The sequence below is a fragment of the Thermobia domestica genome, chromosome 11, assembly GCF_964235325.1.
Source record: "Thermobia domestica chromosome 11, izTheDome1.hap1.1, whole genome shotgun sequence".
Lineage (NCBI taxonomy): Eukaryota > Metazoa > Arthropoda > Insecta > Zygentoma > Lepismatidae > Thermobia > Thermobia domestica.
The window spans coordinates 12,585,671-12,598,422 of NC_137464.1; the positions used below are offsets into that span (position 1 = coordinate 12,585,671).

The following is a 12,752-nucleotide window of genomic DNA, read 5'->3' on the forward strand; positions in this document are numbered from 1 at the left end:
TATACATGAGAGCTATAGATATACATTGAGGGCATTGTTAGGATTTGCATCTCTTTAAAGAAAGGTCTGCAAGAGTCATTATCACGTAGTCCCTTTAACACTCTTATTGCCTTTTTTTGCCATTTAAAGACGGTTTGAGCACCAGTTGAATTACCCCATAATAATATACCGTAGAGCAATAGAGAATGAAAGAAAGCATAATAAGCTGACAGAAGTATTTTTTCAGTAACAACAGTTTTTAGTTTACGTAATAAATATATAACTCTAGATAGTCTTCTACATAGATTCTCAGTATGTATGTTCCAGTTTAACTTTCGATCCAAGTGGATACCTAAAAAATTTACAGAATGACATTCAAATCATTTATGTTGTTATTAAGATGAAAATGCAAAACATCCGTCTTCGATTCATTTAATAGCAGCCTATTACAATTTAGCCATACTGAACACGTTTCTAACATTTGAGTGTTTTTAGTTTGAACATTTTTTAAAATTTTATCCATGGTTGAGACAGTTGTATCATCAGCATACAAAACACAGGAGCGTCATTTCAGATATTGCTTGGGGGGCCAAAACCCCCTGATATAAGTAGAATTTCGCGTTTTTCACTCATTTACTATTACTCTATTGACAAAATCTCAAACTCAGGGGGGGGCAAATGCCCCTCCCTGCCCCCTAGATGACGCCCCTGACAAAACACTGTTAAAAGGGAGAAAACTTGAAAGATCATTAACGTAAACTAAAAAAAGAAATGGCCCCAGGACACTTCCCTGTGGTACACCAGTTGCTTCGTTCAAAAATTCTGAAGTTGAATTACCAACGCGAACAGCCTGTTTTCTATTACTAAGATGAGATTTAATCAGAGACAGTTCTTTTTCTCTAGCCCCATAATAATGCAATTTTGAAAGGAGTATATCATGTGACACTCTATCGAAAGCTTTAGTTAAATCTAATGGTGTTGCACAAACATTCATATTATTTTCAAAACAGTCTAATACTTGTGATACTATATTTTCAACAGCTTTAACTGTGGAACGACGTTTTCCTAATCCAAATTGCGAGGAACGAAAAAGCTTATTCTCTTCAAAGAATGTTGATAGTTGATCTTTGACGCATTGTTCAAAAACTTTCGAAACTATCGGTACTAAAGAGATTGGACGGTAGTTTTTAACCTCATTTTTATCATCCTTCTTATGTACTGGTACAGTTATAGTATATTGTAGGCAATCTGGAAAAATCCCCTCAAAGAGCATCCAATTTAGTAGATAAACCAAGGGTTCTGTTATTAAGTCAATATTTTTTTTCCGATAAGTTATTAGAAAGTCCATACCAGTCTTCGCTACTGGATACTTTTCAATTTATTGACAACTGAATAAACAGTTCTGGCATTTACGAAGTTCCACTGAAAGTGAGACCTAATTTCGTTTTTATTTTGCAATGGTAGGATACTACTAAAATCTATTTTGGTAGTTTTGGCCATTAATCTCAAAGTTACTCATAATATTTACAAAGTATTTATTAAATTCACTTGGAGGTATAGATATGTTGTCTTTTGTAACATTGTTTCAAATTTCTTTGTTTATTATTAACCAAGCTACAGAGCATTTATTTTTTGAATTATTATTCCATTTCTCATTTGCTGCAATCTTTGCAGCCTTGATTTCTTTTCTGTACATTCTTTTAGCATCTTTAATCTTTTCTTGATCACTTGTTGATCTCGTTGTCTTAGCTATGTCATATAAAGTAATTACTCTATTTCTATGTGTTTCAAGCTGTTGTGTATACCACTTTGGAGTTCTCTTAGTAGGTTTATTTAAACAAACATTAATCTTTTTTGTCTTTTCTGAACAGCACTCATTTAAATATTCTTTTAATGTACCCAGGAAGTTTTTAAAGGCTTCTGTGATGTCACTACTTTCTACAAGAAGATTATTCCAGTCAGTTTCTGTTAACCTAGACCTTAGATTTTTTACATTAGTCTCACCTAATAATCTAATTTTCTTGGTAACACAGTAGTTTCGAGTCTTTTGTGATTTCACTGAAAACAAAAGCCATACTCCTTCATGGTCAGACAGTAAAGGCTGTACAGGGCCACATGATACGGTATTCTTTTTTTTTTTCATTATTGATAATATTATCTAAACATGCTAATTCCCTTGTAGATTCGTTATTAATATAGTAGAAATTATGAGACCTAAGGACATTACAGAGCATTGCTTTTGCATGTGTATTTTGTAAAATATTGATATTTATATCCCCTACATAAAATAATTTGTAATTTTTGTACTTACTGAGATAGTTATCTAATTTTTCCCAGGCATTGAGGAAAACATCTACATCTGAGTTAGGAGTTCGGTACATATATACAATTATTACCCCTATACTTTTAAATAAAATACCAGCTACTTCAAAATTTTGATTGATGCAAAATTGGTGTAGATGAAGAACAGTGTATTCAATTAATAATTCCTTTTTAACATAAATACTTACATCACCATGTATTGATGATTCTCTACAGTAAATAGTTGTTACCTCATATCCCGTTGGTACGGTACATATACTTCTCGTCAGGCTTGAGCCAGTGTTCATTCGCACAGAGTATTTCACAAGGAAAGAGGTCTAAAAAAGTTCCAAGTTCAGCAAACTTATTCCTTATGGATTGTATATTTAAGTGCAATAGGAGTAGAGCTTGCACACCTATATCCGTGCTGCAGTTTTGAATCCAGCTATCGTTAGTTTTAACTTTTATTAAACCATTTATATCAGTAAAATCAACAAACTTTGTTATATTTGAGGTTTTCACCCGGCCCCACGTAGTATTACTCTTACTCACGGGGTCGGGGAAACTCAGTTTCCCTGTATTTTCCATGGGATTGAATTTGGTGCTTTAAATTTAGACTTCGTATATAAATCTTCGCCAATTATTTTACAAATTTTTTGACAGATGTAATTTTTACCCGCTTGATTAAAGTGCATGCCATGTTCTGTGTACATTTCTCTTTTAAAGTTACTTACATCTAGCAGTACACCATTTCTAAAATGATTACAGAGAGATTTTAGCTTTGTATTTACGTCTTTGACAACTACATTAACACACGATTCTTTTATGAGGTCAAACCTATGAGGTACATTAACTACTATGACTTTAGAATATTTTACTTTTGAGAGTTTATTTCTAATTTTCTTAATTACTGTATCTCCTTCATTGCATGCCACATCGTTAGTACCCCTAAATTAGTACCCCTAAACAATATTACATAGTTTTCCATATTATCTACAGTTTCACAATTAACACCAGATAATACATCACTAGTTTTTGCTCCTGGTTTAATGAACCTTTGTGCTGTGCTGTAAATTTTTCCCGTACCTTACTAGCCAACCTTCTACCTTGACTGTCAGCATATATTAAGACTTGGGGAAGACCATTCTGTTTATCCCTTATACAGTTTTTCTTTATTGTGGTCGTGTCAAAACACCTTAGGGGTTCCATTGCCTGGTTATTTTCCGTTTCCATTTCAGATACCGTGTTACACATATTGTCTGTTTCAAGTGATGCTAAAACGCTAAATCTATTTGTACCTAACACAGATGAGTCACTACTGTTTATTTTATGTGCCTTTGTTTGTCTAGACATTTTCACTTTATTAGCGGAGGGATGAGATTGATTTTTTTTTGCAACACATCACTAGAGTTTACATAGCTTGTTTCCCTTATACAGTCTTTCTGTTGGTCACTTTTTCCGGGATTGCCTTTTACACCATTTGACCTATTTTGTCCACGTACGCTTGGTGACCCGTAGGTATTACTTCTTGTCCTCGGAAAAATACTCGCTCGATCAGCCCTGCCCTTAACCACTTCACTATACATGTATTGCGATTGAGTCGAAACTAAGGTAGGTCTACCGGTATCGTCAAAATAATGGTACTTTGCACTTTCACTGCTATTATACGGATTGCTATTTATATCTGATTTATTTTGTCGCAGAATGTGAATATCATCTTGTAGACACTTTACTATTGCTCTTAGTGACTGTACTTCATTGTTAAGTTTGGAAATATGTTGTATTAGATCAGAATATAATGAATTATTACTTTGATCTTCATTTGTTTCAGTACTGTTCCTACACTTTTCACATGCCCAGATTTCAGGACAGTTTCCTTTTTGTAGTCCACTACACTTACCAAAATGAGCCATTTCTTTACACATTACGCATTGTTTTCCATTTTTAACCACTCGCTGGCATTTAAAGCATTTTTGCAAACCTTTATTGTCTAGATATTTTCCCGCATGTGTTGTGTTTTCGTTGTTTAGACACTTTGGACACTGCCACTCGCTATTTTCATCAGGAATGTCGCCGCCTTGTATGTTTATACACCTAAAGTGTTGATCCACATGTATCACATAAAATACCGATCACATGTATCACATAAAATACCATTTCTTACTATTCTATTACACTTTGCACACAAAGCATCTTGCAAAACAGAATTTTTCGGTTTAGTTGATCCGGACACAATATTATACCCCGCCGCCATCTTGTCTATCAGTCAAGAGTGTATACCATATGTATAGAGTGGTTTGCATTGCAGTTTCAGATTTGGAACTCGTACCTCCTTATAAATTGTTTCTTATGAAAAAGTTGCTTCGTAGGTGGAGATTCGCTTCAGGAGAACTTAATCGCTATGGGTATAAATACAGTGTATGGATATATGCTATGAAAACGACAGTACACAAAACACCAACCAACGTGTGCTAGATGGCCACTAAAAGCAAGAATTGTATCGAAACCTAGTATGGGCAGGGTAAAACTGCTGTGCCAGTACTTGAGGCGTCGTATAGAGAAGCGCGTTAGCAACGATGTGGATGCACGTAAACGGAGACTCTTCAAATACATTGCATCATATACGAACTGATCGTGGCTTACGAGGCTAGGTTGTTAATTGAACGATTGTTTCTGCTGGCATATCTCAACTTTATCTGTTCCAAGTTGGGTACAGCGTGCGTTAAGAAAAGTAGACTGTATAAGGCATTAGAATGCTATTTCCAGAAAAAAGAATATATTTGTCCATAATAACCAGGGTTAGCAAAAAAAAAAGTTTTTTTTTGTTTATAACAGTTTTTTTATTTGCTCTATGTATTTATTTTAGGCCGCGTTGCCATTTTACATGAATTTTGTAGCTGTCATTTAAAAAATCTTGCAATCCTACAATATTTTTCCATGTAAACATGGTCTTGAAAGAGACATGTAACATGTTGCATTTTATCATGTTGCAAGGAGTTAAACCATGTGCAACTTTCTGGGTCGTCTTGCTTGCTACCTGCTATCGGCTTCCCGCTGACAAAGAAAAAGACAGTTTCGCCGCTTCCGAAACAACAGCATCTTTTGGACAGGAAGGGGAAGCGCGCCAAAATACAAGTTTTAAATATGAAGGTTTACTATTCGTCCGGGTTGAAAGATTGGGTTGCAAGTTTTTTTTGACAGCTACAAGATTCATGTAAAATGGAAATGCAGTCTTACATATGGACAGAAATAAATTTGTTTCGCTTTGGTGGTATTATGCAGCAGCGGGGTTATGTTGGAAGGGGTCACATAAGCTTTAAGCGGAATCCAAACCACTCCTGAGCTTACATCCATGAGAAGTTGTCCTCCATTTGGACTCGAAACCGGGACTAATCGGCCAGAAATGCGATGAGTTTACCGATTGACTCACGAAGGACTCCTGATAAGGATACGTTGTACTGATCTTTACATATTTGTTAATATAATTTGTCAAGAGTCATTTCAGAACATGAAAAAGATAAACAGTTGCACAAATGAAAACCATTATACAGAGTTATATATAAATCGGAAAACTCCCGGTAAAGCCATTGGGTAAATCCTGTTACTTCAAATGCAAAGCAATAACAGAAAAATCCCGTTATTGCTTTGGATGTAAAATTTTAAGGTCAATGTATCACAATCAGTACACTAAAACTGAGGTATTAAATTACAATTTGTAGATATTATTCAACAAAATTAAAACGAAGTGCAGTCAAAGCTAATGTTGTTAAGCAGCCTTGGCTTCTTTATGAAAGAACAGGCGTTCAGACATACAATTTGGCTTCGTTTCATGTGTTTAGGTTTTAAACACCCTTATGTAATACCGAATTATCAAGAAAACTTTCGCTTAAAGTAACATCCTTGAACCGCTGCTTGGTTTATACTTGAAAGAAGGGTTGTGGTTCGACCGAGAATTGAACATTGGATGACTTGGTTTAAAGGCAAAAAGGAAATGAAACTAATGCAGATGGTTTGATATGTGAAAACGTCACCATGAAATGTACTCAATTTGAAGCGTTTTTAGTTTTTCATTTAAACCAGTTGGTTACAAAAAACAGCTGGTTAAAACAAAGTTTAAACCAGGCAGCCCTTATAATAACTAATTCAATGTGAAGAATACATGTCAATTATAACTTAATACCTGGATATGTTTCTGTAATAGTATTTTTTCTTAAATGTTGATCAATAGGCAATATTATCGATTGCTTTTCTTCAGGATGATTTTTGACCTTAAATCAAGTTAGATCTTTCGCTAGAACATACTAACAGCAGGAGTTCTCAACCTTTTCCATTCGCGTACCACAGGTTGAGGGACCCTGTACTAGGGTGTAATACTAAATTGGCGAGCAATCAACTGTAAAAATCTATGCAGTCCAATAAATAAATAACGGAAACTCTCTATAGACAGTGCGAATAAGCAATCAGCGTACGCGGCTTTGGCGTGGGAGAGTCGGTTTCGATTCCTGTCGGGAGCTCGTGTGGTTCAGACCCCACGTTAAGCTGTAGATTCACGTCTCTTACGGCCTCGCTGATGAAAGAAATGCGAAAACACAAAATAAAATTATAAAGTACATGCAATATTTATAGTTTCAGTTTATTTATGAACAGGGTTGGCTGGTTTAAACCAGCTGGTTTAAAAAAAACTGGTTTAAACCAAAAAAAAAAAAAAATGCTTTAAATCGTTTGAACTTCATGGTGACGTTTCCACATATCAAACCATCCGCATTACGTTTGTCTACTTTTCATCTTTTAATCAAAGGGTCCCGTGTTCAATTCTCGGTCGATCCACAACCCATCTTTTAAGTGTAAACCAAGTAGCGATTCGAGGTGTCCCTCTAAGCGAAAGTCTTCTCCTGATAACCTTGGTACTTCATAAGGATGTCAAGCCTAAACATACGAAATGAAACCAAATTATATGTATCTACTTGCCTGAATACCTGTTGTTTTATAAAGAAGCCAAGGTTGCTTAAATATATTGATAGAAATTGGCAAAATTTATCAACTGCCTACGTAGCTTCCAACATCATTGGATTTAACTTGGTTTTTATTTTATTGAGTGATATGTACATGCTAAGTTTGTAATTTAATACTTCAGTTTTAGCGTAGTGATTATGATACGTTGACCTTAAAATTTTACATACAAATACATTTAAAGTAGTCAGGATTTTCCCAATGGCTAAGGCGGGAATTTCCTGGTTTGTATATAATTCTGTATAATGTTTCTACTTGTGTAACTGTTTATCTTTTTGTCATTCTGAAATGACTCTTGACAATTATATTAACAAGTAGGCCTATGTAAGGATCAGTACAACGATTTTTTATCAGGAGTCCGTGAGTGAGTCGGCAATCGCATTTGTGACCAATTAGTCCCGGTTTCGTGTGTCCAAATGGACAATTTCTTTTGAATCTAAGCCGAGAAACGGTTTGGATTCCGCTTTAAGCTTATGTGACCCCTTCCAGCATAACCTTGTTGTTGCATAATAACACCAAGGCGAAACAAGCTAATTTCTATCCATATTTAATATAAATACATAGAGTAAATTATCTAAACAAAAAAAAACTTTTTTTTTTTTTTGTTCAATAAAACCGTGGTTTTTGCCAACCCTGTTTATGAATGAGGGTGCGCGGTGGCTCAGTCGTAGTTCACCTCCGGTGCTTGGGGTCCCTGGTTCGATCCGAGGTCGCGCCGTGTGAGCTTTGTGGTGGACAAATACCGTGCTCGTGGGTTTTCTCGGGGTTCTCCCGTTTCCTCCCACTTTCTTCATTTCACCATTTCATTCATTTCTCATTATCATCGTCTCCTTTAGCCTAATTGGCACAAACGTGGGACGTAAAACTTAGAGATTTCATTTCATTTTTTTATTTATGAATGACTTTAATGTACACTGTTTAAGTCAATATAAATGAATAGCCTGTGTTAAAAGGTTAACTTTAATAACCTTTGACATTATTGAAAATCGTTAAAGAATTACCTTCGTCTATGCTGCACTAGTAGACAATTGTATGCAGTTTCGTGTGCTGTTAATGTAAGAAATATTGTATTTAGACGCTTTTTATGAGGAGTTTCCGTTATTTAAGCACTGAGTTACATAGACTCATAGCCTATTATAAATTGTTTCGTTACCTCTGATTGTTTGATTTAAATAAATTTTTCTTTTTTCAAAAAATTCTGTGATAAAAATAAAATTTATTTTGCTTAAAACAAATAGAATGCAGTATTTTTGACTATTCTTGGGCACTAATCGAATGCCAATCTGAAACTTGCATCTTAATCCGTAGTGCTTGGTAGTAAGTCCTTGATAATGCAAATATAAACAATATATATATATATATATATATATATATATATATATATATATATATATATATATATATATATATATATATATATATATATATATATATATTAGGTGAAAGTTAATGGCCTGTGAATCTCTGACACTGTGCTTAATTTAAACATATCATGTTGTTCAATATTTCTGAAGAGGTGAATTCATTTAACATTCAAAACTCACGATTTTTTTTTTAGTTCAGAATTTTACATATCGTGGTAGTACATATTACAGCCTTTTTACCGTAATTGAAACTTGTATATGTATATAACGAGATGAACAGTTTGAAATGAAATGTGGAATATAGTACCTTCCTCAAGTTGGATTGTTATAGTTCCGACTAAAATGCGTATGTTATGGGACAAGATGATTTAAAATTTATGCCAGAAATAGAGGATCTCAGAAGCTTGTCAGGTTATGAAGATTGAAAGTCTGTGTATATAAATTCAACGTTAAAAATACTTTGACAAGTCTCTCAGCACTTTCGAAAATTAAACTTCAAAAGGGAGAAGGAAGGAATTTCTATATATTTTGTTTCTTCAACTTTCAATCTATATTGTCTGTCTCGTCGTCACGAGAAAATGGCTGATCCGTTTTAAATGAACTTTTGAACATAACATGTGGCTCCGTACAGTATTTCTGACCAGGGGGGTACGACGTTTCAGTGGTAGAGCGCTTACATCTGGTGTGCCGGTTCCCTGGTTCGATCCCCAGACAACATTGTGTCCGTGCGTTTTCTCGGGATACTCCCGTTTCCTCCCCATTCTCATTCCATCAATTCTTCCATCATCGTTCACTTGTCTTAATCATTGTCTCCCTTAGCCTAACGGCATAATTCTGGAACATTAAACTGAAAATATTTCGATGATTGTTAGGATCTCGATGATGTAATGCGAGCAGGCTGTAAGCAACAGCTAGCCAAGGGCGCCGATTTCTCTGTAAATTTGGGAAGTGGGGGGAATTCAGATGCAGAAGGTATATATATGAGGATTTTAAGACAAATTGCATTCAAATTATGCCAAATACTGTGTATTCATAAATACAATAGGGAGCCCACATGAGGTTTGGGGAGGGGGGCCGGGCCTCCCAGGATCGGCGCCCTTGCAGCTAGCTTATTTCAAGTCCATAAATTTTAGGATGTTCTTTCTGTCAAATCTTGGTTCTGTCATGTCTCTTCTGTACTCAAATCAGGAATCCCCTAGCGTTGAGTCACTGAAATGAAAGATTGTTGGTTGGATACAGATTTGGGTAAAACGAGATAATTTTCTTGGCTTCCCTCGCAGTATGATTTACAACAATATTGTATATTTGTAAGTTACTTCCATTCTTCTTTTAACTATTTTGGGCAAAAGGTGCTATTTAAAAGTGCACAGGCTGTGATTACGAAGAAGAGGAATATATATATGTAGAACAATATGTTGTATGATTTTTAACCGATGTTACTGTAACAACAGATTTACCGTTTTTTTGGGTTGCTATGACAACCTGTTCTTATTGATTAGGTGACTCAGAGAAGATAGTTATTAAAAAGTCGACATTACTTAAAATTGATGTGTATTATTTCAGTATATTGCAATTGCGGAATATATAGATATAAAACTACAAATGTTTGATAGTGTCGTGTGACTTCATTTTAACCAAATATCATATGCATTTTATATCGAACTGGGTAATGTAACGAAAATAAAAAAATATCGTTACAGATTCACTCCCTGAATCTTATCCAGCTCGTCAGGCAACTGTAGACTTCATCTCCACTGTCCACATCTATATGTGATTCACCTTTTTTTTTAAAAAAAAAAAAAAAAAAAAGTTTTCGAGAAGTACGAATAATAATTGGAGATCAGATTCACACGCGACAATCTCCTGAAAGTAAATGTGCAAACTTGGATGGAAGAAGTAAATTACATACCAGGAAGTAAGTTAATTGCACTATCGGCTATCCTGACTTGAGTTTTCCCATTTCTTCCTGCCCTAATCTTTACTTACATCGCTGTTTGCTCACCCAATATCCGACCGTGAGTCACTGATGACCAAATATCATAAGAAGACTAATTTAATGCAAGAGAACAAAATTTTGCATGAAAATGTATTAAGATTTCGTAACAATTTTACATGACAACAAAATACAAGTTCCGGTACACTCAATTCTTACAATAAATGCTTAAATACATTAAAAAAAAAAAAACTTGTACTATTCAGAAAATTGTGAAAGGAAACATTTCATATAATGTATATTTTATGAACTGACCTCTCAATGTGTTGTCTAATAACTCACTTATACATTAAGGTACCAACTTCAAAACAAATTAGAAAAAATATGTGTCTCTGTTGGATAATTAGGGTTTCAGTTACCTAGGTAATTACAATTCGATTATTCTCAGTTTCAACATACGGCAGATATTTTATAAAACTATTGGAGAAGTGATCCAATCTGATGTTTCATTTTATAAAACTATTGGAGAAGTGACCAATCTGATGTTTCTGTCATTCTGAAAAGCAGCTTAATACAAATGATAATCAAGATTCAAAACTAGTCTGGGACCGCGGTAACTCAGTGTTAGAGAGTTCATCTCTGGTGTACAGGGTCCTTGGTTCGATCCCAGCTTGCCTTAAGTGTGCTTTGTGGTAGACAACCATCGTGTGCGTGGGTTTTCTCGGGGTTCTCCCATTTTCTCCTACGTTCTTCATTCCACCATTTCATTCATTTTTCATCATAATGTTGTCTTTAAGCGTAGCCGACATAATCGTGGGACGTAAAACTTAAAGATTCCATTTCATTTTCAAAACGGTAGTAATTACTATTGCAAAGATATATCCATGTAGATGTCACACCTAGCCACTCGTATCGCAATTATAAGACTCAATTATTTTAAATGGCAAATTCTAGAGCTCGATATGTACACACACACACACACACACACACACATATATATATATATATATATTATATATATATATATATATATATATATATATATTAGGGTGGTCCTTAATTTTTGATTTCCTAATTTCTTTGGACTCACCCCTTAAAATGGTTCCATATGGGACTAAATTAAGGAAGGAGAAAAATTAACTTCATTGAATAATATTAAATGGTGCCCCAAGCGATCTAAAATTTTGAATCCGATTACAGTACATAATATATGGGAAAAATCTGGAATAAAATCTTGTAATTTAGAAACGGCTTAAGGGAACGCAAAAATACCCTGGATAATGGAACTAGAGGAAGAAACACATCTAATGTTGTATAGTATTGTCACAGCGTCCATCTTGAAGTCCGCCATCTTGGATTCAGATCAAAATTTTCAAATAGGGAGGTGGCGTTTCACCAGAAACACAAATCTGGCACTATTTTAAAGATAGCCTTAGTTGTCTAAGAATTATTACCTGTGAAAATATTTCTCTTTGTCACAAGTAATAACTCTTACACAACTAAATGTAAAGACATGAGTTTGGCTCGAAAAGAACAAGAGGGATATGCGCGGCTTCATTAGAAAGAGGAACGCAAAAGAAAAATGCACTTCTGAAAATGATTTGTATGAATTTTACACCAAAATACACGGAGGTAAGCATTTAAAGACATGAAGAGGAAAACCCAGTTGAGTATGTAAGATAAAATGTAAAAATGTGCCTGTGTGCGCCCGGACCCTGCAAGAGATGTAAAATGGGAAAAACTAATTTTAAAACTCCAAGACAGGTTGTTGCTCTTGATCGATACAAGTCCACTGATAGAACGAGAATACATATTCTGACAGCGACGGCAGAAACATTAGGCCATAATGTAAAGGAACTAGTAATAAATATGCATCGATGCTGAGAGAAAATCCGTAGCGAAGTTGCATAAGACCACAAAAACAATTTTGGAGTGCATCAAGTGCGTTAGTTGTGCAATGAGACGGGAAACCACTGCCGAATTTGACTGGTAGAGAGACTATCGACGGGTTATCAATATTTATTACAGGAGATGCTCATGAGAGGCTAATTGGTGTTCTCAGTTTGTCATCATGAAGAAGAGAACGAACATATTATTTCTACTACAGTTCATTAGCTTGAAGAATGGAACTTGGTAAAGTTCGTGCAGGCAGTTTGTTGTCACAC

General features: G+C 34.9%; 1 protein-coding gene across 3 annotated transcripts in view; it reads left to right on the forward strand.

Moving 5' to 3' along the window:
• LOC145663896 (uncharacterized) overlaps positions 1 to 12,752 on the forward strand; it is a 77,453-nt gene that overhangs the window by 1,220 nt on the left and 63,481 nt on the right. The window lies entirely within an intron of this gene.